Source organism: Lactuca saligna, chromosome 5 (genome assembly GCF_052625555.1).
Source record: "Lactuca saligna cultivar CGN05327 chromosome 5, ASM5262555v1, whole genome shotgun sequence".
Classification (NCBI taxonomy): Eukaryota; Viridiplantae; Streptophyta; class Magnoliopsida; order Asterales; family Asteraceae; genus Lactuca; species Lactuca saligna.
The window spans coordinates 952,621-978,124 of NC_136421.1; the positions used below are offsets into that span (position 1 = coordinate 952,621).

The 25,504-nt window shown below is 38.0% G+C and overlaps 2 long non-coding RNA genes across 4 annotated transcripts; both read right to left on the reverse strand.

Annotated features, from left to right (window-relative positions):
- Positions 1-7,230: 7,230 nt before the first annotated feature.
- On the reverse strand, positions 7,231-8,746 carry LOC145044976 (uncharacterized). Of its 2 annotated transcripts, none has more exons than XR_013681732.1 (3): positions 8,149-8,746; positions 7,774-7,827; positions 7,231-7,702 (listed from the first exon to the last, which is right to left on the reverse strand). It is a non-coding gene; the product is annotated as an uncharacterized LOC145044976 (long non-coding RNA). The 2 variants fall into 2 exon arrangements; XR_013681733.1 differs by having other exon boundaries at positions 7,231-7,628; positions 8,149-8,745.
- A 14,262-nt stretch (positions 8,747-23,008) lies between these two features.
- LOC145044974 (uncharacterized) lies at positions 23,009-24,524 on the reverse strand. Of its 2 annotated transcripts, none has more exons than XR_013681729.1 (3): positions 23,927-24,524; positions 23,552-23,605; positions 23,009-23,480 (listed from the first exon to the last, which is right to left on the reverse strand). It is a non-coding gene; the product is annotated as an uncharacterized LOC145044974 (long non-coding RNA). The 2 variants fall into 2 exon arrangements; XR_013681731.1 differs by having other exon boundaries at positions 23,009-23,406; positions 23,927-24,523.
- Positions 24,525-25,504: the final 980 nt, after the last annotated feature.

Sequence of the window (25,504 nt, forward strand, 5' to 3'; positions counted from 1 at the left end):
GAATCGTCAATGCACACGATATATTGATTAATCTTCTGGTACATAAGATTCTGATTACACATTGTTTCTCTCTAGATCTCTCTAAATAACATCCATAACATATGGCAGCCCCCTTGAACATCCAACTCACTATACAAGACATAAATAACACTATTTATACCTAGACCTAATAACCACGCCCAAGCCCAAAACTCAAACAAAACAATATAAGGCCTAACCAAAATCACATGCGATTTCGGTCCAATCAGCACCAAAACATGGTGTTTTCTATCATAGACCAAGAACTCTAATACCATAAGAAAAGCAAAATATAAAACAAATTTATGACCTAACAAACCAATACAATTATAAATAACTAAACAATATAATGAGCATATTCCAAGCATATAGAATTACCTAAAAAACGACTCCTTGTGTAATGTGTAGGAGGAATCTGCTTCAACCACTCACATGCCACCCTATCATACTAGCTAAACTCCTTCATCAAATGCTCAAATTTAGGAATGGTGGGTGCTGAAACACACCTCAATAAGTGGTCCCTATACTCATTTTTTCCCCACTTCTTTTTCATATTGTCATGAATATGTTTGATACAATACCTATGCTTAGAATTAGGAAAAAATTTACAAATTACAATCTGTAAACCCTACATTAATCAAACTTAATAATCAGAATTAAAAACATACATTGAAAATGAAAATTTATATAAGTGTGCCTTAAATTTTTCCTGTCACTTATAAAAGTATAATTCGAGTTTATTCCAAGCTCCAAGTCGTCCCCAAGGTGTTCTAAAAACCACTTTTAGCTAGCTGTGTTTTCAGACTCAACAATTGCATAGGGTAAGGGATAAATTTCATTATTAGAATCCAAACCTACTTCTGAAAAAACCTGACCATGGAATGGGCATTCTATGAAGGCACCATCCATAACTACTAATTCCCTAAGGCATGCCTTGAAACCTTTTTTGATTGGACGCAAGCAAACATAAATCCTTCTAAATTGCCTAGTTTGGGAAGCATGGTTTTCCTCAGAACATACATCTATCCTCACTGTGGTGTATGGGTTGGTAGCTTTAAGTTCAAGAGAATAGTCCCTAAACATTTCATACTATCGTGTATAGTCACAATTTACATGTTTTCTTGCCATATATTTTGCCCTAAACACATTGTCCATCGAAAAACCCACCTGTTATGTCTTTTGAAAGTTATCTTGTATATCTCTCAAAGGAATCTATGGATTTTCCTCCACTTGATCTATGATTCTCTTTGAAATTAACGCAGTAATGCAAGCCTTAAGTTTCCTTGTTTGTAAGAATGTGTTAGTCTGATTTAAGGTCCTTATAATCCAGTCAAACTCATGGTTTGACCTAGAAGCGTGTATAAACCATCCACATTTAACTTTTGTTGTATTTACTTCTTTTCCCTTGCTTTTAGAAGTAGTCACTTGACTACTCACATGGCCTTTATTGCAGATAGGGACAAGTCCTCTACACTAAGCCCTTAGCCTTAGTTTGTCATTTTTTCAAAGAACAGATTCCTTCTTATTTCTAGTGCATGGAAATCAATTAGCTCCTTCAATTCCTTTTTACTTTTAAATCTATGACCAGCCGTGAAAGATATCTTGTGTATTTCCCCAAGGCTACACCTTTTTTCTTTTCCTAAAATTTTGATAAGAACTCTTCTTTGTCTGTCTTGGTCAAATCCTTCATCCAACGAATCAAACTCCACATTGTTTATGACTTCCATGTTTTCCGGTTCATCATCAGCATGCACATCATTAACACATCCTCTTTTCACATCACTATGAACATTGAGAATGAAGTTTTCCATTTCCACATCTACATCTTTGATATTGTTGTCCTCATCTATTATGTAGTCCCACTTAATCTTCATCTTCAAAGTGTGTCACTTTCTATGGAACATCAACATCTTTAGATTTTGAAACCACATTTCCATACTCTGCATCATCCTCTTCATACTTAACATCAATCGCTTCATACTCTGAATCATCCTCTTTACTTCCAATTAAATTGTCCATAAGATTATTAAACAACTCATTAAATTGTCCATCATCATTAGCAGGGGTGTTTTAGCATCCTTGATCAATAGTTGTAGCATCCTGAACATAATTAATCTCATCGCCAACATTATTAAAATTTAAAGTACCTGGCTTGTAGCATCCTTGATCAACAGTTGTAGCATCCTGAACACCAGTCATCTTATCCCCATCATTATCCATAACATATGTTGTTGCATCTTGATCAACAGTCTTTTCCTTTAATTAATCAATATCATCTAAATTAAGCATCTTAGTACAAGAACCTTTACCTGTTTTGGAGTTCCCAACTCTACCACTTGTATACACTGGTAAGAAAGCATTAATTTTACTCCGAAAAAGTATAAAAGTGTCACACCCCCAAACCAGAACGGCGGAAACATTTGGGGGTGGGTGATTTCATTTACAATATCATAACAATTGAATAATAATGATCAAAGCCATACAACCATCGTATTGATAATTTATAAGTTTACATTGTATTCAAATCATTGTTTGCTTGATACCAAAATACATATGATATAAATATATGATGTAATGTTGCAGTGCTCCATCCTCAAAAACCGTTTTACCTATTTACTGATTTCCTGAGAATACAAGCAGTTTTGAAAACGTGTCAACAATTAATTTGGTGAGTTTATAAGAGTTTTGTATGAGAAAATCTACCATTTTTCCTTGTAAGGTGATAGAGTGTGGTTCCAGAAAATCCAATATTTTGTTGTAAGATAAGTTGTAGGTCTTAATCCTAAGACCAAAATGATAAGTAGTGTTGTACTAGAAAATAGTATAATGTAGTTTTATTATTATATAAAACTGATTGAAGGTAAGTTCGCCTCGTAAACCTAATGTATTGTTAATACCCCATGTGAGTTATTATAACCGTGCTAATGACTAGTTGGCTTACTACGACATTCTTCAGGTATCGGAATGTTAGACATTTCTCACCCTAGACCTGGCAGTCTAGCTATAGCTAACAACTTAGATGCGGGATTTTCAGTCCCTTATAGATCTATAGACAAGCGTCACGCTCTTTTACCGAGATTCTGGTTATAATTCAGGAACTTTAGTATGTACTTAAGCAAGTACGGTGAAGGCATGTCTCATAAAATTGTACTAGCAAGTTTACGCATAGTGTAATGAAAATTCTTTTGTAAGTGGAAAATTTTCCTTTCCATAGTAGTTTCGTAGTAAAAAATAATTATACCTTTAAATGATTATTTCTTTGTCCCGAGAGGGTAAACTAGTGAAAATGCCCCATAAACTATATTTATTGTAGTTTATAAAAATGTTTCGTTGACATGAAAAACCTTTGTACGAAATGTTATCATTTTTCCATGAAAAAAGAAATATGGAAATGAAATAATTATATTTGTATTTTTTATATAATTATGCACATTGCTCAACCTGTTACAAAGGTGATAAAGTTTCATAAACTATACTTACATAGTTTATTATAGCAATTTAAATTTGTACCCACTATATATATATATATATATATATATATATATATATATATATATATATATATATATATATGTTGGGTAAAAAATATGGTTTCTGCTTTACTTTTCTAGGCTTTAATAGTTTTCGGTTCATGTGGTGTGTGCGGTTAGAAGTGTTCAAGGCCCATGTGGGTGTTTACGGCCGTGAACTGGTTCACGGCCCTGAACCCATTCACGGACCATGTTCCATATAAGTAGATGTTAGATGGTAGTGGGAACATACGGCTAGGAGATGTGCTAAGTGTGTGCAAATCAAGGTATCCTAGAGAGAGAAACTAGAGAGAAGAGTAGAATATGTGTGAATCTAGTGTTGGATTATCGTTCATATCATATAAACATCATAGATTCATATTATGCTCTTCTTCTTCTTCCATATTTTGATCTTCCATCATCCAATTGATCGGGATTCGACACTATCAATTGGATCTGATTGATATGTCAAGCAAATTTGGGACTTACAGTTGGTATCAGAGCTTGGATTGTATTAATCAAATTGGAAAGATCTAGAGCGTTTTTGATATTTTTCTTGAGCAATTTTTCGTTTTTGGATAGTTTTTTGAAAAATATTAGGGGTTTGTTCTTTGAGTTTTTCATAAAAACGAGTTTTTGATCGATTTTTGGAGCAAAAATGAGGAGAATTAAAAATTTAAAAAACCAAAAAAAAATTAGAAAACCAAAAATCCAAAAGTAGTGTTATTTCTGTTTTATTTTTTCAGAAAAATCCAAAATTAATTTCATTTTTGTTTTTCTTTTTTTAAGAAAATATGAAAAATAAAATACAAAATATTGTGTGTTGAGTTTGTTTTTTAGTTTTTGTTTTTATCTCAAATTTTATTTGTCTTGAAAAGTAAATTCAGATGTAGATGAGACTCGTGGAAACTGTATCGAGAATTTCTCAGTCGAGGCTTCATTTGTGATCATTGAAGAATTCTCATTCGAAGGATCAATAAATAAATATTATTCTTTCAGCATTCAATCTTTCAACCGCAGAAGCAAGGTGAAGTTGTTCTTAAAGATTATGTGACAGATTGCATTGAAGCCTCCTCAATCAATTTGCTACTATCTATGAAGCTGATGAAGTGATCTAGAAGATTCGTTATCTCTGTTGTTCTCTCTGAAGATTCTCTAGCTAAAAGCGCCATTTTTCAAGAATCTTTACAAGAAGCTTCCTCACCCAGTGTGCGTTCAGAGTCAAATTTTGAAGAAATCCCCAACTGCTCAAGATGAAGTCTTTTATTGAAGATTCATCAAGTTCATCTTGAAGCTGTGAAAAATTTAAAGGTTAACACTGAAGCCAAGCTCCAAATGAAGATTGAAAAGAAAAGCCAGCTACTTTTTAGGGAGAGTTTGTTGGATCAATTCGAAAAGAAAGCTATAATCCAAGGGGGAGATTGTTGGGTCAAAATTTTGGTTTATACTTTACTTTTCTAGGCTTTAATAGTTTTCGATCCATGTGGCATGTGCAGTTAGGAGTGTTCATGGCCCAGGTAGGTGTTTACAGTCGTGAACTGGTTCACGGCCATGAACCTGTTCACGGCCCATGTTCCATATAAATAGATGTTAGATGGTAGAGAGAATATACGGCTAGGAGATGTGCTAAGTGTGTGCAAATCAAGGTGTCCTAGAGAGAGAAACTAAAGAGAAGAATAGAGTTTGTGTGACTCTAGTGTTAGATTATCATTCATATCATATAAACATCATAAATTTATCTTCTTCTTGTTCTTCCATATTTTGATCTTGCATCAAGAGCCATTTTTCAAGAATCTTTACAAGAAGCTTCCTCACCCAATGTGCATTCAGAGTCAAAATTTGAAGAAATGCCCAACTGCTCAGAATGAAGTCTTTTATTGAAGATTCATCAAGTTCATCTTGAAGTTTTGAAGAACTTAAAGGTTAACGCTGAAGCTAAGATCCAAATGAAGATTGACAAGAAAAGCCAGTTACTTTTTTGGGGGAGTTTGTTGGGTCAATTAGAAAAGAAATCTATAAACCAAGGGGGTGATTGTTGGGTCAAAAATATGATTTATACTTTACTTTTCTAGGCTTTAATAGTTTTTGGTCCATGTGTTGTGTGCGGTTAGGAGTGTTCACGGTTGTGAACTTTTTCACGGCACATGTTCCATATAAATAGATGTTAGACGGTAGAGGGAATATATAGCTAGGAGAGGTGCTAGGTATGTGCAAATCAAGGTATCCTAGAGGGAGAAACTAGAGAGATGAATAGAATGTGTGTAAATCTAGTGTTGGATTATCATTCATATCATATAAACATCATAGATTCATCCTATTCTTCTTCTTCTTCTTCTTCTTCCATATTTTGATTTTGCATCACCTAATTGATCGGGATTCCGCACTATCAATTCGATCTGATTGATACGTCAAGAAAATTTTGGACTTACAGTATATATATATATATATATATATATATATATATATATATATATATATATATATATATATATATATATATATATATACTAGTAGCGTACCCGCGCGATGTGGCGGCAGCAATTTATTTCATTCCGGTGATTAGTTCCGAACAAAAATTACTGTCATTTCGGCGGTCGTCAAGTTGTTTTCTTTCAACTTGTTTCATTCTGACGATTTATTCATTTTGGCGATCAGTTGTCTTTAGACGGACAACAAATACTAATTTCCATCTATTATTATTTATCTGGTAGCGGACGTCGATCAGTTCTACGGTTTCAAATAGTTTGACGATGACCGAAAGAGGTGATGAAGATCCAGATAGCGGGGGAAGGTTTAGTTGTGATGAGCGATGGTGTTGACGTCACCATTGTCCGGTGTAGGAGAAGGATTGAAGATGGAAGAGTCAGAGAGAGTAGCTGAGAAAGTGATTATGGTTTGTAGAATATGTTTATATGGTGCATGTAATCACTCCGTTCGACCCAATAGCTAATTGATAAACCTATTTAAATTCTGAAAATTCATTTGCCCTTCCATGTCATCGATCTGTGTCATTTTCTCTTCTTTATGTCAGTTACTTCATTTTGGTCGATAGTTTCCTAACCGTGTATTGTAATTATGTATGTATTTCCTCAAGATGCATAATTATGTCTATTAGCTTGAATTAACATATTTAAAATATAGAAATGGATAATAAATAAATAATATATTTCATATGAATGTCTTGACAATATATACGACTTTTCAAAATTTTAAAGTTCAAATTAATTATAACTTAATAGTATTTAAGCAACTACATAATGTGTGATAACCATCCTATGAAATACTATTACACCATTGTTTTTGTTTGTTTTATTTGTTTGATAATCTTTTGTTTCAATGTAAACAAAGTTTGTGAAATTTGTGTAGTCAACACGTTGTCATTACCCCAAATGACAATAACTCTTCACAATTCATATCATTTAACAAACATATTGCACAATCTAAATCTTTACAATACCAAAAATATGTTTTGTGTCTCATTAGTTTACATCTTTTTAAACTGAATACATAGATCTTTAAATAAATTATCCAATCTAAATAACTGAGCATGTGAGAAAATCTAAACTAATCTTCTTAAGAAGATTTCCATTAAAAACCAAATTTCAGAGGCTTTGTATAAACTTTCTAAACTTCATAAAATCTTTTAAAACATGTGATACAACACAGATCTCATGCAACAAAAATGATGAAAAACGTACAACAATGAAAAAATAATACTTATATTTACATTAAAATCCAATAATATTTTTTGTTTCACATCAAATTAGAGAAAACATGGAGTTTTACCCAAACATTCGTTTCTCAAAGCCACAACACTTTATAGTGAACTCAAGGGGTGCATGTTGTATAATCTCCTCTAGAGTTTTTAACACTTTCTTATACACTTCCATCTCCTTCTGCAACCTTCTTGCCTCACCTTTCAGAAGCAAACAGTTTGATAACACTCTTTCAAAATTTTGGCCACGTATATAATACTTCCTACAATATGGCTTTCACTCTCGGAAACTTCTGCTTCGAGCATGGAAGCAAACTTTTCAGCATCAGCCAAAGGAACCACATGATTATACAACAACGATAAGTGTCCTTCTCCTAAAATTTCACCTTTCCAATGCCATCAATTGACAATTTTAACCAACAAATACAGAGGATCCGTTAAAGACAGAAAGATCAGTAAACTGGAGATAACAAGTTCATCAATTAACAATAAACCAATGCTAAAAGATTTAATCTATTACAACATTTTTACCTGTCACTTTGTCCATGATTAGTAACTAACCCAAAAAGTGTCAATCATAAATACCTAAACACATACAGAAAGAGGTTAGCATACACAGTAGAATATAAACACACAAATAGTTAGAGATATATTCAAGACACACACCATGAAATAAATCATATGCCTAAAAAACGCAAATGTTCCAAATCCACATCCATAAAAACAACGCATGCACAAAAATTATAAATTCTTAAAACAATATCTTATATGCGAAAAAACTCAAATCCATTCCCTTGCTTCCCATAACAAAACAAACATTGCTTTCAAAAACGATTCTAGCAATAAAATCATAAAGTCCAAAATTAAATTAACAAAATAATAAATAAATGAAACAGAGTAAAAAACCTCAATTTTAAAAGCACCAGATATTATTATGAGTAATCCCTTTCTCCATCTAGTCAATTAGTCTTCTAGACTGCATCAAGAAAAAGTCATCATATGTCAAAATCGAGACCGGCAACAACAATAATTGGAAAATAGAAAGATTGAACATCAATTTTAATCGTGAGGGAAGATATGTGAGAAGCAGCAGGTCGTGGTGGTCGTAGATATGGGCCTTCTTCAGATGTAACAGCGATGCGAGCACATGTGTTTGTAGAACTATTGAAGCGGTGTCAGGTTCTAAAGAGGAGCAGTTGCGCCGGTTTAGAGAAAATGATGGTGGAGGGTAAACGATTGTGGTTGTTGGATGTTTTAGTGGTGGATTGGAATTTGACGATGTCGTGACTGATGGGATCGAATGTTAGATGATGTACAAGAGAGGGGGGCTTAGAGAAATAGTGTATTAGGATTTTTTGTGTTTGAAATCTTGGCATTCGAGAGGAATGCTTTAAAGATATGCAGGAAATGAAGGGAGAACGGAGCCTTCAAGGCAAAATAAGGTTTTTGAGGAGATGCAGGGAGAGAGAGAGAGAGGTAATCTAATTTTAAAAGGGGGGAAAGGGAATGAGACCTGGAGTAATTGGGAGACGAAGGGCTCGATCCGTGTGAATTGTATTTGGCACCGTTTGATTGTAATGGACATCGACGGGTATTGGTATAAGAATGGCGATCCGTGTGACATCCCCACCTGGTCCAGGCAGGGAAGAGAGTCTTTCGGCTCTCAAGGAGATCGTGGGCTTCTTTTTGTTTGCGTTCGGCTTCTGCAGCCTCTCGCGCCACACGACTGGCATCTTCATCAACCTTGCGACTGTTCTTTCGTTTTAAAATGTCAGCAATGGTCTCCTTGTCGCCTTCTTCATCTTCTTCCTCAGCTATGTTTTTGCCTTTGTCCTTCACACCCGAGCCAATAGCTTGATCAGTCTGAGATGGTTCGGTCGTGTGAGTAGCTTTGGAGGAAGGAGGTGGTTTTGATCCTGTCTTCTCATCTCCCCCTTGTTTCGGAATGGACACGAAACTTGGGAGCCCTTCTACTTTGTTAAGAAGATCGATGGCTGGAGAGAGTTTTTCAGCAAGGGAACGCCTCACCGAAAAGTTTAAGATTGGATCGTGTGCTTCCAGAATGTTGGATATAGCAGCGTGGACATCCGAAACACACGTCTTGACCACCTCCCTTTCGGATCGAAGATCTTCCAGTTGTTGTTGGGATTGGGAGAGTTGAGTTGTCTTGACCTCAAGGGCAGTTGTTTTGGTAGCCAGATCGTCAATTAACGAACGCTCGGTTGCAAGATCCTCTTGTAGTTTGGCGAGGCGAGCATCAATGGAGGCACGAAGGGCCGAGTTGTCGTCGCTTATGTTCTGGCGGAGAGTAGCGAACGAAGGCAACTCCGATGAGACAAAGTTGGCCAATTGTTGAACAATTGGTTCCAAAGATGTCTTGGTGGCATTGGCACTTTCCTGCATGGACTGCAGCAGGGTAGAAGCGTCAGAAAATAGTTTATCGACTTTTTCGGTCGCTTCCTCACAGGCTCTGGTAGAGGCTTCAATCGCAGCAGTTGCTGAGGCCGCCGAATCATGTTGAGCCCTGGAGAAGGCATCAACAATCTTCTGAAGGGCAGCTTCAGGAAGAGAGGATTGCTGGTTGGAAGAGGAGGCGAGAAGTAGGTCAATCTTCTCGTTGAGCTCTTTTAGATGCTTCTTTGTTACTGGAGCATCATCCTCCTCGTCACTTTGAACTTGAAACGGACTATAGTAGACCGAATCAAAGATCATATTTTCTCCACCAAGATAAGGGTTTTCGCCCTCAGATGCATTTTCAGGAGATGAAGGGGGTGGTGAAGTTGGGGGTGTTGTGGGTTTGGAAGGATCGGGTTGAGTGGGTGTTGGTAGAATTTTGGTTGGTGGTTGAGTATGGGTAGTTTCAGTTGTTTGGGTTTTGGTTTGAGGTGGTTCGGTTACATGTGGTGATTTGGTTGCAGTTGTAAAGATTGGAGGAGGGGAAGGAATTGGGGAAATGGGAAGTTCCATCTCTGGGGTAGGGGACCGAGGTGGTGTGTTTCCTTGTTGAGGAGATGCGTCTCCTTGAGAGTCGTCAGAACCCGAACTCTCACCCTCAGAGTCACTCGAAGAAGAGGGAATTACAAGCTTTCGCTTCGGTTGGGTCTTCCTCTTCTTCGGCGGTGGGGATTGTGCGGCTTTCGGTTGTTTCCGCTTTTTAGGAGAAGGTCCCTTTGGACCTTTGGACGTTTGCTTCCCTTTTTCTGCCTTTTTGCCCCTGCTCACCGGTTTGTCTGCATCGTGAATTGACTTGAGCATATCCGGGGTCAGTTCCCTTGGACCAGATGGCCTTAGCTCCTTGAGCTTCCGAATCAACCTGCTATCAGATGGCACATCGCCATACATTGACTCCGGGATAGAGCCAATGAAGGAGAATTTTGATGCATCTGAGACTATGATCTTCTTGGTATGGAAAGTACCAACAGAAGACATCGATGCACCATCAGCAATAGGAACATCAAATCTATCCATGGCCCATTTTGTAATCAGGATCCAGAATCGGGCCAACGAGACTTCAGAATGTCGGGATGAAGAGGAGAGGCTTTGAATAAGTTGTTGCCATAGGACAAACCCATAGTCCAGGTTAATCCCATTGTAAACCCCGTACATGATGGTGAGGAAGAGACGACTTGCACCATCTGATCCTGAACTTCTCTCCGACAAGCCCTTGAAAAGGACTGTAAATAGACCGTTCCACTGTGGCGGCAGGCATGACTTTTTGAATCTTGCGACAGAGGTAAGAACTTCTGTGTATCCCATGTTGTAAAACATGTTATACAGATGACCAATCTGTATCGACTCCGGATGAATTCTTGAAGGGTCAACAGCAAACCCTAGCAAGGTGCAGAAACGTGGGCGAGAGACGGAGGTTTTGTGTTCTCCCATCTCGAAGAACACCCGGTCGACGGCCTTGTCGTAGTATGCAGTCGCGTAGACCTGCGATAGGGCCACCATCGGCACCGATTCGATTCTGGAAAGAGCCGGAACAAGTTGGGAATACTTCAAACACTCTATGACCGGCGACATATAGGAGTCGTACGCCAGTGGGTTAAGATCAATGACCAGACATTGTTGTGGGCGAATGGGAAGGATCTATGAGGTAGCATGAACAGAAGAGGAATCATCCATTGTTGTAGGTATGAAGAAGATGATGAACAGGAAACTGTTTGGGAGTATTTGCGTTCTGGAAATTTTGAAGGTGGTAAAGAGGTAAAAGGTGGTGTAGAGGGCTATTTATAGTGGGTGATAGGAGAGAGAAAAATCGTTTCAAATCTCTTATGGAAATTTGAACCGGGTTGTTGAGTGACAGATGGATGACAGTTGGGGCGTGCGATGATCACGTAGGAGAGAGAGTGTCAGGTTCCTAGGATCATGCCGCCCAACAAGCGCCGTTTCATGGGGACAAGCCGTTACTGTTTCCACACGCGCATTTAATGTCACAGGACAAGAGAGAACTTAAGGTTTTAAAAGTGGATTCCTGTTAAATTACGATCAACCATTTATTAAGAAATGTTGAAAGGCTTCTTTTAATTAGGCTAAATAAGAGTGGCTTGAAAAGAAATAAAATCTCATAAAGAAAAATAAGAACACGATCCCAAGGGAAGAAATGTTTTGGGTTTTAACAATTTCATAGGAATCACATAAAATTGGAGATTTTAATAGGGTACTTTCGTCAATTCTGTAGTGAAAACTTGAGCAATTTAATTGTTCACCGTCAATTCATTAGGTGTGGAATTTTGGGTTTCACTTAGTTCGTAGTGACACAATACTAAGATCATAAACACAGATGTTGTGTAACCATAAACCTCAGTGGTAATTTCTGAGAGTCTCAAGGGTTACTATGATGGAATGAGTGTAGTGAAGAAGTAATGTGGAGATGGTGTAAGAGAGCGAAGTACCTCTGCTGCGAAAAGAAGGACCAAGTAGGAAACTCTTAACTCATGTGAGAAAAGAGTGAGGTAGCTCACGATTAGAATAAATGAGTTGGCCTTATTGGGAAGACAAGGTTTGTGTATACCAGGTCATGAGGGCCATTATTCAAAATCTTATGAGGCTTGAGACACATACAGCAGCATGCTTCTAGGGACACTTAGGTATTTCATCAAATTTATCCCCATAAACGAACACGAACACACAAGAAATGAAATAAAAAAAAAAATATTTTTGGAGTTTTTGAGATTAAAAAAAAAATAAGAAAGAGGAAAAGAAAAAGAATAAGACTTAAAAAAAAAACTTTAAACAACTTTAAAATTTGACAAATGAAAAACCGAACCCGAACATTCAGTTGGTTTCGGTTGTTGAAAATTTTGAAAAACCGAACCTGAACCTTCGGTTGGTTTCGGTTCTAGAAAATTCTGAAAAACCGAACCCGAACCTTCGGTTGGTTTCGGTTCTAGAAAATTTTGAAAAACCGAACCCAAACGTTCGGTTGGTTTCGGTTCTTACGTTTGAGTTTGAGAGATAGTGTGAGGTACTGACTCTGATTCCATCATACCTAGTCCTTGCAATATTTTATTGAATGATGCTTCAGGAAGAGTTTTTGTAAAGACGTCAGCCAGTTGATCAGTGGTTCTTACGAAGTGAACTTCGACGTTTCCATCTTCCACGTGATCTTTGATGAAGTGATACCTCAGTGCAATGTGTTTGGTTTGGAGTGTTGCACTGGGTTATGACAGATCCTAATTGCACTTTCAGAGTCACAATATAGTGGGATCTTCTTCATATTGAGTCCGTAGTCTCGAAGTTGACTTTGGATCCAAATCACTTGTGATGTGCAGGATGCAGCTGCAATGTATTCCACTTCGGCAGTAGATAGCGACACGCACGTTTGTTTCTTGGATTGCCAGCTAACTAACTTCCCGTCAAGAAATTGACAACCACCAGTTGTGCTTTTACGGTCGAGTCCACATCCTCCAAGGTCAGCATCAGAATAGGCTTGAACAAAGAAGCCTGAGTTGGATGGATACCATAGACCTAAGGAGGTGGTTCGCTTGAGATAGCGTAAGATGTTCTTCACTGCAAGCATGTGAGGTTCGCGTGGGTTTGCCTGAAATCGAGCACAATAACACACAGAAAACATGATATCAGGTCTGCTAGCAGTTAGATACATCAGTGAGCCAATCATTTGACGATAGAGCGTGATATCGACAGCCGGTTTGTCTAGGGATGAGGTAAGCTTGGTGCCGAATGCCATTGGGACTTTGACTTTTGTGTCTCCCATCATACCAAACTTTGCTAGGAGAGTCTTCATGTAAGCTTCCTGATTAATAAAGATGCCTTCGGGTCCCTGTCTTATGTTTAAACCAAGGAAAAAGTTAATAGGACCCATTGAGCTCATTTCAAACTTAGTCTCCATCAGCTTTCTGAATTCAGCTGTTAAGTTGGGATTCGTGGAGCCAAAGATGATGTCATCGACATAAATTTGAACTATCATAAGGTGGTTACCTTCCTTTTTGCGAAAGAAGGTTGGGTCAACCGAACCTTGTTTAAATTTAGACATCTTTAAAAATTTTGTAAGTGTTTCATACCAAGCCCTCGGAGCTTGCTTGAGGCCGTACACAGCTTTATCCAGAATATAGCAATGATTTGGATGCTTTTCGTTCACGAACCCGGGAGGTTGCTCCACGTACACAGTTTCTTCGAGTTCTCCATTGAGAAATGCACACTTGACGTCCATTTGGAAGACCTCAAAGTTCTTGTGAGCAGCATAAGCCAAAAATATTCTAACAGATTCTAGCCTAGCTACTGGAGCGAAAGTCTCTTCATAGTCTATCCCTTCCTCCTGACAGTATCCCTTTACCACCAGACGAGCCTTGTTCCTTATAACATTACCTTCCTTGTCCATTTTGTTCCTAAAAACCCATTTGAGACCAACAACCGAAGCATCTGGAGGAGTTGGAATGAGGCGCCAGACTTTGTTCCTTTCAAATTCGTTCAGTTCATCTTGCATAGGTTGAACCCAATCAGAGTGATCTAGGGCAAAGTTAACTGTCTTCGGTTCAACTTTTGATACGAATGAGTTAAACATACAAAACTCAACTTTTGAAAATAAGGATGTCTGTTTTGCCTTCAGTTGTGATCGGGTCAGAACCTTTTCAGATACATCACCAACTATTTGAGAAATAGGATGATCTCTGGTCCATTTGATAAGAGGAGGATAATTCGGATCAAAGGTTGGGTCTAGTTCAGCATTAATTATTTCTTCTGGCTCAGATTGGCTATCGTAACCGAGCGTCATATCATTATATTCCCCCTCAATTGATGAGCTTTGAAAAACATGAGGTTCAGGTGTTTCTTGTGGTACTGAGCTTCCTGGTGTTGAGGCCTCTTCGGTTGATGAAGGACCTTCGGTTGAAGATGTAGAATTTAGCTCCCCCTGGACTTGTGAGCTTGTCTCCCCCTCGACTTGAGCGTTGTTGGATGGAGAGTCGTTAGTGGTTGATTCTCCTTCATGCATTCTTCTTGCAGCATCTTCGACAATCTGCTTCATGTGATCAACTTTGTTGTCTGCTGCACCTGCTTCGGAGAGTGAAGCGTTCTCCGGTTCGTCAAAGAGCTCCAGAAATGTCTCGTATAAGTTGGCGACCGAGACTGTGACCTGGCCAGTTAGAGGAAAGATTTCCCCAGCAGTGTCTTCTTTAGCCTGTAGCTTCTTGACATAGTTGTCGTCAAAGGTCACATAGTATGTCTCTTCAATCTTTTTCGAACGCTTGTTTAGGACCCTGTATGCCTTGAATGTGAGCGAGTAACCCAGAAAAATTCCCTCGTCGGCTTTGACATCAAACTTGTTGCGGTGTTCTTTAGAATTAAAGATGAAATACCTTGAGCCGAACACATGGAAAAATTTCACATTTGGCTTTCTGTTGTTTAGAATCTCATATGGAGTGAGCGCGAACCTCTTGTTGAGATAGGACCGGTTCTGTGTAAAACAAGCAGCCGAAATAGCGTCAGCCCAAAAATAAAGAGATAAGGAAGCGAAACTTAGCATAGTTCGGGCAGCTTCACACAAAGATCGGTTCCATCTTTCGACTATTCCGTTTTGTTGCGGTGTGTAGGGAGCTGAGAAATTGTGACTAATTCCCTTTTCTGCAAGAAACTCTTCAAAATCCATGTTCTTGAATTCGAGACCATTGTCGCTTCTGATGTTGCGAACAACCTTCTTGAGCTGTACTTCAATTTGCTTGATAAACACTTTCAGCTTTTGAGTCGCTTCAGATTTGAGCTTTAGAAAGAACACCCATGTAAATCGTGAAAAGTCATCAACAATAACAAGAATATACTTGCTACCACCGATACTTTCGATAGATGAAGGACCACACAAATCGATATGAAGTAATTCGAGTGGTTCAACAACTTTTGTGTTGATTATAGATGGGTGACTTTGACGACTCTGCTTCCCCATTTCGCATGCAGCACACAAATGATCTCTGTCGAACTTGAGCAATGGAAGACCCCTAACATGACCTCTAGTGACAAGTCGGTTGATATCTTTAAAATTGAGATGAGAGAATCTTCAGTGCCACAACCAGCTTTCGTCGGATTGAGATTTCGACAACAAGCATATAGCTGGGTTTCCTTTGATGGGTTTAAGGTTTAAGGGAAACATTTCACCCTTTCGCTCTGACTTGAGAATCACTTTCTTTGACTTTTTCTCTATGACTTCAGAACCTTCATCATCGAACGAGACTTTGAGACCTGTACCTCCAACAAGCTGAGATACACTAATGAGGTTGTGTTGGAGTCCTTCCACATAAGCCACCTTCCTTATAGTAAAGTCCCCATTTGTTATCATCCCGTATCCCTTTATGGTGCCGAAGGAATTATTTCCAAACTTGACGTTGCCACCATTTGCAAGAGACCTGTATTCCCTAAGCTCCTCTTTCCTCCCTATCATGTGACGTGAGCAGCCACTATCGATGTACCATTCTTCATCGAACTGCTCGTCACTTATAACCTGCAAAAATTAGATAGATTTAGGAACCCAAAGTTTCTTGGGTCCACGTGAGCTTTGCATGGGAACGGGAACAGTAAGAGAGACGTCAACAAGATAAGTTCGTTTTATAAGAGTTGTTTCATCTTTCCTTTTAATGGTAAAAACTTTTATTTTGTTAGGATTGGATGTGTTCGGTTTGGACTCTGGTTTGGATTCATTCACCTTCTGCTTTCCCTTTTGTTCAGCTGACGAGTGAGATTTTTGAGAACAAGAGGAATCAGTTTTAGAACAAGATGGAGATAAATCAGTGGAAGTAGAAGAATTAGATGAACGAGAAGAATTAGAATGAGAGGGTTTGGATTGAGAGGATTTCCTGGCTGGAGACTCTAGGTGACCCTTTTGCTTTTGATCGTTGGAGGGACTGACGTTAGAGTTTTGTTCTCTTTTGACTTCAGAACCGAACCTTTGCGTTCGGTTGGAGCTGTCTTTGGAACCGAACCTTTGGTTTCGGTTGAAGTCTTTTTCAGAACCGAACCTTTGCCTTCGGTTGATATCTTCTTGTGAACCGAACCTTGGCTTTCAGTTTTTGTGACTTTCAAGCTTTCCTACAGGATTGTTTTCATACTTCAGATTCTTGTCTTGGTGTGAAAAATATGCATTCTGGGAATGCCAGAATTGTTTCCTCTCAGAAAGGTTCTTCCTGTATCTATTGTTCCTTTCTCTCTTCCTATTCCTCATCTGTGTAGGTTGATGATGAACATTTGCTTTCGTTTTCGGTGTCTCCTTGGCTGGTTCCTTTTGAACTGCAGGAGTTTTACTTTGAGCCGAAGGAGCAGAGTGAATGTCTTCTTTTGCCGAACAATCATTCTTCTGAGGAATATCTTTTGTACCACTGGTGCTTGGCTCATCGAAGTTGTCCGGCTTATTCAAGGGTTCAGATATGTATCTTCCTTTGCTCTTCCAGGAAGTTCTTTCAGATAAACCAATGGTTTCGTCTGCATTATCAATTGGAGCTTCCCAGAAGTACTCATCGCAGCCATCAGCATTGTCTTCGTTTACAATGGCTACAAGTTCAGCTGTTTGATGTTCGGTTACTCCTGTTACTTTGTATACTTGATTCGGAGTGGTCCTGACCTTTTGATACACAACTGCTTTCTCAAATAAAACTGGGGACTTTTGATGGGACAAACGAGCGAACTCTACTGAATTTTCAGAAATAAGATTCTTGTGGTTTTCAGGTTCGCTTTTAGTAAATTCTGAGCAGTCAACCGTGTCCTCTACAGAAATTTCACTCATGTTTTCGTCCTCGTTAAGCTCAGATGCATTTTCAACATCAATTTTGTTTTCTGAGCTTACATTGGCGTTTAAAGGGTTAAATTTTTGCATGGTTTCGGTTCTCAGTTTAAGTCTGTCATTTTCATCCAAAAGGTTTTTAAGCATGTCCTTGTGGTCCTTGGATTTAATGAAGGACTCAATTTTGTCCAGTCCATACATGTAGGTCGGATTGACATCATCAGACGATATCACACTCTCACAATTGTAGGCTTCGGCATCGATTTCATCTTCCTTAAACTCTAGGAAGGGCAAAATCATGCGGTGGATCTTTTGGCCTATTTCACAATCCAAGTGAAGCTGAGTAATATTAGAGTATAAACGTTTAGCTATTAAACAAAAAACATTCCGTTGTTTTAACAATTTTAAATTGTCTCTTTGCAAATAAATGTTTTCGTCTCTAACTTTAACTAATTCCGACTCCTTTAACTCGATCCACATTCTCCGCTCCTCACTTTTCGATGCCACCCTGCTCAATTGATCAGTTAGGTTAGAATTGGTGACTCGAGTTTGAGTTGAGCTACTATCTAGATGAGAAATTCTTGTATTAACATTTTTTAGTTATTTCTCATATAAGGTTGATGGTACTTTATATGAAACAAAAACAGATTGTACCTTCTTTATCAGTTCATCGAGCTCACTGAACTGTTGGCTAAGTGGTTTGGCCGCAAAACACATATCCTCCTGTACCTTCGGTCCATCGCTTCCTCCATCGGTGTTGTATCCCCTCATTTGAGATACATCAGTCACCATGAAGCATCTTCCTCCACTGCTTTCCTCCTTAGCCACATAAGCCTTTCCATGGGTAGGCTTCCTTACTTCATCATCTTCTGAGTCGGTAGACCAAACTTCCGTGCTACCGAACTCGTCACCTTTAACCGAACCTTGCACAATAAGAGCATTAATAGAAGGGTTAGCGGTAGACTTCTTCTTTCTCAACTCGTCCAATCTTTTCTGCAACACAGCTTCCTCATCATTTCCATCATCTTTTTCAGCCATCTTCTTGAGGACACAGTCCTTGGCATAGTGGTTTTTCCCACCACAGTAGAAACAGCTTACTCCGGAATCCCCATCCACCTTCGGTTCCTTCTTGTGCTCCTCAGCCTTCGGTTCATTGTTCACCTTTTCAGAGCTGTAACTCCCCTTCCAGTTTCGGTTTTTGTTGTTGGGGAATCTCTTCTTTATGAACCTCTTGGGATTGGACACCATCATGGCATAATCTTCAGACGTGAGATCATATTCCTCCAAGTTGAGGTCTTCATCCTCCATCACAGCTTTACTTTTAGATAGGAGGGCCAACGAACCAAGACTAGTAACGATGTTCTTTTCTTGCACCACAATCTTCTCTTGGGACTTAAGAATACCCACCAGTTTCGCCAAAGAGTATGATTTAAACTGCTCATGGGCTTTGACTGTGGAAACTACTGCTCTCCATTCAGACCTCAATCCGTTCAAGAAAGTAACCTTCTGTTCGATAAGCTTCCTTTCAATATCATGTTTAATCATCTTGCTGAGAAGATGATTAAAACGATCAAACGTCTGGGTCACCGTTTCTTCGGCTCCTTGCCTGAATTCTCCAAACTCAGATAAAAGCAAAGTTTGAATAGAATGTTCAAGATCCTCGTCTGTAGAGTACAGTTCACGAAGTCTATCCCAAACTTCCTTTGCCGTCGTGCATGAGCTAACCAACCTGAATGTGTCGGACTGAAGGGCGAATCTGATCAGCCTTAATGCCTTGATATTGCATTGGAATTTATCCTTTTCATCTTGTGCAATATCCTTCACGTCCTTTAGCAGATCATTGTACTCCTTTTGTGTCTTGATGATTCTGGACGATGCAGAATGAGAAAATGGTCCATTGGTGATGGCTTCCCATATGAGATACCCATTATCCTCCGATCCAATCACGTAGTCTTCAAAGTGATGCGCCCATACTTCATAGTCATGGGTGTATAAGATTGGAATCTTTGTCGTCGAACCGATGTTGTTGGAAATATTAATAAGGTTTGATTGCGCCACGTCCATTATGATCGTAAAACCTGTTCAAAGATCAGACTTGTAATAAAGCATATTAGGGCAAAACAATAAATATCAAGATACGTCAATAAAGAGATGACGGCTCAATAAATATTGATAATTGCGGAAAAACCCTAATGGAAATCTTTTTCACAGAAAAGATGTGTATCGATTACACAGCCTCCTGCTCTGATACCAATTGATGAGATTAAACTAACCTTTAATCTATAAAGATCGATTAGATCTTGAACAAGTATATAAACGTAAACAATAAGAACGCAATAAAAAGAATAAGTCAAGATGGAATCAAACGTGTCGAATGATTAAATAAAATCCTCAGAAGAGCTCGATTAAGAACATCAACTGTAGAGGATTGGAAGGTTACAAGAACGATCAAAGAAATCTGTTATCGTCTAGATGTATCGCTATTCTCAGATCTCTAAAACATTAACCTAATATGCATGCAAGCGTAAACTTATATACAAAACATAAAAGGTTCACGGTTGGACAGGCCCAAACCGGAATACAAAAAGCCTTATGCAAAACGAGCCCAAAAGACGCAATCTTCAAAAATAATCTCTAGCCCAACAAAAATATTGTAACTTATGTATATTAACTTGCACCTCTTGAATTATGATCTTAATTTTAAGACATTTATGCATTACATACTTGTAAATTATGTATGGTTTATAATATAGTATATATATATATATATATATATATATATATATATATATATATATATATATATATATAACATAGCGTGTTTGCATTTGTTTTTCATAGCTTTAAGTTTTTATCAAAACTTTACATGTAAAGATTATGTGAAGTTGTTCTTAAAGATTATGTGACAGATTGCATTGAAGCCTCCTCAATCAATTTGCTACTATCTATGAAGCTGATGAAGTGATCTAGAAGATTCGTTATCTCTGTTGTTCTCTCTGAAGATTCTCTAGCTAAAAGCGCCATTTTTCAAGAATCTTTACAAGAAGCTTCCTCACCCAGTGTGCGTTCAGAGTCAAATTTTGAAGAAATCCCCAACTGCTCAAGATGAAGTCTTTTATTGAAGATTCATCAAGTTCATCTTGAAGCTGTGAAAAATTTAAAGGTTAACACTGAAGCCAAGCTCCAAATGAAGATTGAAAAGAAAAGCCAGCTACTTTTTAGGGAGAGTTTGTTGGATCAATTCGAAAAGAAAGCTATAATCCAAGGGGGAGATTGTTGGGTCAAAATTTTGGTTTATACTTTACTTTTCTAGGCTTTAATAGTTTTCGATCCATGTGGCATGTGCAGTTAGGAGTGTTCATGGCCCAGGTAGGTGTTTACAGTCGTGAACTGGTTCACGGCCATGAACCTGTTCACGGCCCATGTTCCATATAAATAGATGTTAGATGGTAGAGAGAATATACGGCTAGGAGATGTGCTAAGTGTGTGCAAATCAAGGTGTCCTAGAGAGAGAAACTAAAGAGAAGAATAGAGTTTGTGTGACTCTAGTGTTAGATTATCATTCATATCATATAAACATCATAAATTTATCTTCTTCTTGTTCTTCCATATTTTGATCTTGCATCAAGAGCCATTTTTCAAGAATCTTTACAAGAAGCTTCCTCACCCAGTGTGCATTCAGAGTCAAAATTTGAAGAAATGCCCAACTGCTCAGAATGAAGTCTTTTATTGAAGATTCATCAAGTTCATCTTGAAGTTTTGAAGAACTTAAAGGTTAACGCTGAAGCTAAGATCCAAATGAAGATTGACAAGAAAAGCCAGTTACTTTTTTGGGGGAGTTTGTTGGGTCAATTAGAAAAGAAATCTATAAACCAAGGGGGTGATTGTTGGGTCAAAAATATGATTTATACTTTACTTTTCTAGGCTTTAATAGTTTTTGGTCCATGTGTTGTGTGCGGTTAGGAGTGTTCACGGTTGTGAACTTTTTCACGGCACATGTTCCATATAAATAGATGTTAGACGGTAGAGGGAATATATAGCTAGGAGAGGTGCTAGGTATGTGCAAATCAAGGTATCCTAGAGGGAGAAACTAGAGAGATGAATAGAATGTGTGTAAATCTAGTGTTGGATTATCATTCATATCATATAAACATCATAGATTCATCCTATTCTTCTTCTTCTTCTTCTTCTTCTTCCATATTTTGATTTTGCATCACCTAATTGATCGGGATTCCGCACTATCAATTCGATCTGATTGATACGTCAAGAAAATTTTGGACTTACAGTATATATATATATATATATATATATATATATATATATATATATATATATATATATATATATACTAGTAGCGTACCCGCGCGATGTGGCGGCAGCAATTTATTTCATTCCGGTGATTAGTTCCGAACAAAAATTACTGTCATTTCGGCGGTCGTCAAGTTGTTTTCTTTCAACTTGTTTCATTCTGACGATTTATTCATTTTGGCGATCAGTTGTCTTTAGACGGACAACAAATACTAATTTCCATCTATTATTATTTATCTGGTAGCGGACGTCGATCAGTTCTACGGTTTCAAATAGTTTGACGATGACCGAAAGAGGTGATGAAGATCCAGATAGCGGGGGAAGGTTTAGTTGTGATGAGCGATGGTGTTGACGTCACCATTGTCCGGTGTAGGAGAAGGATTGAAGATGGAAGAGTCAGAGAGAGTAGCTGAGAAAGTGATTATGGTTTGTAGAATATGTTTATATGGTGCATGTAATCACTCCGTTCGACCCAATAGCTAATTGATAAACCTATTTAAATTCTGAAAATTCATTTGCCCTTCCATGTCATCGATCTGTGTCATTTTCTCTTCTTTATGTCAGTTACTTCATTTTGGTCGATAGTTTCCTAACCGTGTATTGTAATTATGTATGTATTTCCTCAAGATGCATAATTATGTCTATTAGCTTGAATTAACATATTTAAAATATAGAAATGGATAATAAATAAATAATATATTTCATATGAATGTCTTGACAATATATACGACTTTTCAAAATTTTAAAGTTCAAATTAATTATAACTTAATAGTATTTAAGCAACTACATAATGTGTGATAACCATCCTATGAAATACTATTACACCATTGTTTTTGTTTGTTTTATTTGTTTGATAATCTTTTGTTTCAATGTAAACAAAGTTTGTGAAATTTGTGTAGTCAACACGTTGTCATTACCCCAAATGACAATAACTCTTCACAATTCATATCATTTAACAAACATATTGCACAATCTAAATCTTTACAATACCAAAAATATGTTTTGTGTCTCATTAGTTTACATCTTTTTAAACTGAATACATAGATCTTTAAATAAATTATCCAATCTAAATAACTGAGCATGTGAGAAAATCTAAACTAATCTTCTTAAGAAGATTTCCATTAAAAACCAAATTTCAGAGGCTTTGTATAAACTTTCTAAACTTCATAAAATCTTTTAAAACATGTGATACAACACAGATCTCATGCAACAAAAATGATGAAAAACGTACAACAATGAAAAAATAATACTTATATTTACATTAAAATCCAATAATATTTTTTGTTTCACATCAAATTAGAGAAAACATGGAGTTTTACCCAAACATTCGTTTCTCAAAGCCACAACACTTTATAGTGAACTCAAGGGGTGCATGTTGTATAATCTCCTCTAGAGTTTTTAACACTTTCTTATACACTTCCATCTCCTTCTGCAACCTTCTTGCCTCACCTTTCAGAAGCAAACAGTTTGATAACACTCTTTCAAAATTTTGGCCACGTATATAATACTTCCTACAATATGGCTTTCACTCTCGGAAACTTCTGCTTCGAGCATGGAAGCAAACTTTTCAGCATCAGCCAAAGGAACCACATGATTATACAACAACGATAAGTGTCCTTCTCCTAAAATTTCACCTTTCCAATGCCATCAATTGACAATTTTAACCAACAAATACAGAGGATCCGTTAAAGACAGAAAGATCAGTAAACTGGAGATAACAAGTTCATCAATTAACAATAAACCAATGCTAAAAGATTTAATCTATTACAACATTTTTACCTGTCACTTTGTCCATGATTAGTAACTAACCCAAAAAGTGTCAATCATAAATACCTAAACACATACAGAAAGAGGTTAGCATACACAGTAGAATATAAACACACAAATAGTTAGAGATATATTCAAGACACACACCATGAAATAAATCATATGCCTAAAAAACGCAAATGTTCCAAATCCACATCCATAAAAACAACGCATGCACAAAAATTATAAATTCTTAAAACAATATCTTATATGCGAAAAAACTCAAATCCATTCCCTTGCTTCCCATAACAAAACAAACATTGCTTTCAAAAACGATTCTAGCAATAAAATCATAAAGTCCAAAATTAAATTAACAAAATAATAAATAAATGAAACAGAGTAAAAAACCTCAATTTTAAAAGCACCAGATATTATTATGAGTAATCCCTTTCTCCATCTAGTCAATTAGTCTTCTAGACTGCATCAAGAAAAAGTCATCATATGTCAAAATCGAGACCGGCAACAACAATAATTGGAAAATAGAAAGATTGAACATCAATTTTAATCGTGAGGGAAGATATGTGAGAAGCAGCAGGTCGTGGTGGTCGTAGATATGGGCCTTCTTCAGATGTAACAGCGATGCGAGCACATGTGTTTGTAGAACTATTGAAGCGGTGTCAGGTTCTAAAGAGGAGCAGTTGCGCCGGTTTAGAGAAAATGATGGTGGAGGGTAAACGATTGTGGTTGTTGGATGTTTTAGTGGTGGATTGGAATTTGACGATGTCGTGACTGATGGGATCGAATGTTAGATGATGTACAAGAGAGGGGGGCTTAGAGAAATAGTGTATTAGGATTTTTTGTGTTTGAAATCTTGGCATTCGAGAGGAATGCTTTAAAGATATGCAGGAAATGAAGGGAGAACGGAGCCTTCAAGGCAAAATAAGGTTTTTGAGGAGATGCAGGGAGAGAGAGAGAGAGGTAATCTAATTTTAAAAGGGGGGAAAGGGAATGAGACCTGGAGTAATTGGGAGACGAAGGGCTCGATCCGTGTGAATTGTATTTGGCACCGTTTGATTGTAATGGACATCGACGGGTATTGGTATAAGAATGGCGATCCGTGTGACATCCCCACCTGGTCCAGGCAGGGAAGAGAGTCTTTCGGCTCTCAAGGAGATCGTGGGCTTCTTTTTGTTTGCGTTCGGCTTCTGCAGCCTCTCGCGCCACACGACTGGCATCTTCATCAACCTTGCGACTGTTCTTTCGTTTTAAAATGTCAGCAATGGTCTCCTTGTCGCCTTCTTCATCTTCTTCCTCAGCTATGTTTTTGCCTTTGTCCTTCACACCCGAGCCAATAGCTTGATCAGTCTGAGATGGTTCGGTCGTGTGAGTAGCTTTGGAGGAAGGAGGTGGTTTTGATCCTGTCTTCTCATCTCCCCCTTGTTTCGGAATGGACACGAAACTTGGGAGCCCTTCTACTTTGTTAAGAAGATCGATGGCTGGAGAGAGTTTTTCAGCAAGGGAACGCCTCACCGAAAAGTTTAAGATTGGATCGTGTGCTTCCAGAATGTTGGATATAGCAGCGTGGACATCCGAAACACATGTCTTGACCACCTCCCTTTCGGATCGAAGATCTTCCAGTTGTTGTTGGGATTGGGAGAGTTGAGTTGTCTTGACCTCAAGGGCAGTTGTTTTGGTAGCCAGATCGTCAATTAACGAACGCTCGGTTGCAAGATCCTCTTGTAGTTTGGCGAGGCGAGCATCAATGGAGGCACGAAGGGCCGAGTTGTCGTCGCTTATGTTCTGGCGGAGAGTAGCGAACGAAGGCAACTCCGATGAGACAAAGTTGGCCAATTGTTGAACAATTGGTTCCAAAGATGTCTTGGTGGCATTGGCACTTTCCTGCATGGACTGCAGCAGGGTAGAAGCGTCAGAAAATAGTTTATCGACTTTTTCGGTCGCTTCCTCACAGGCTCTGGTAGAGGCTTC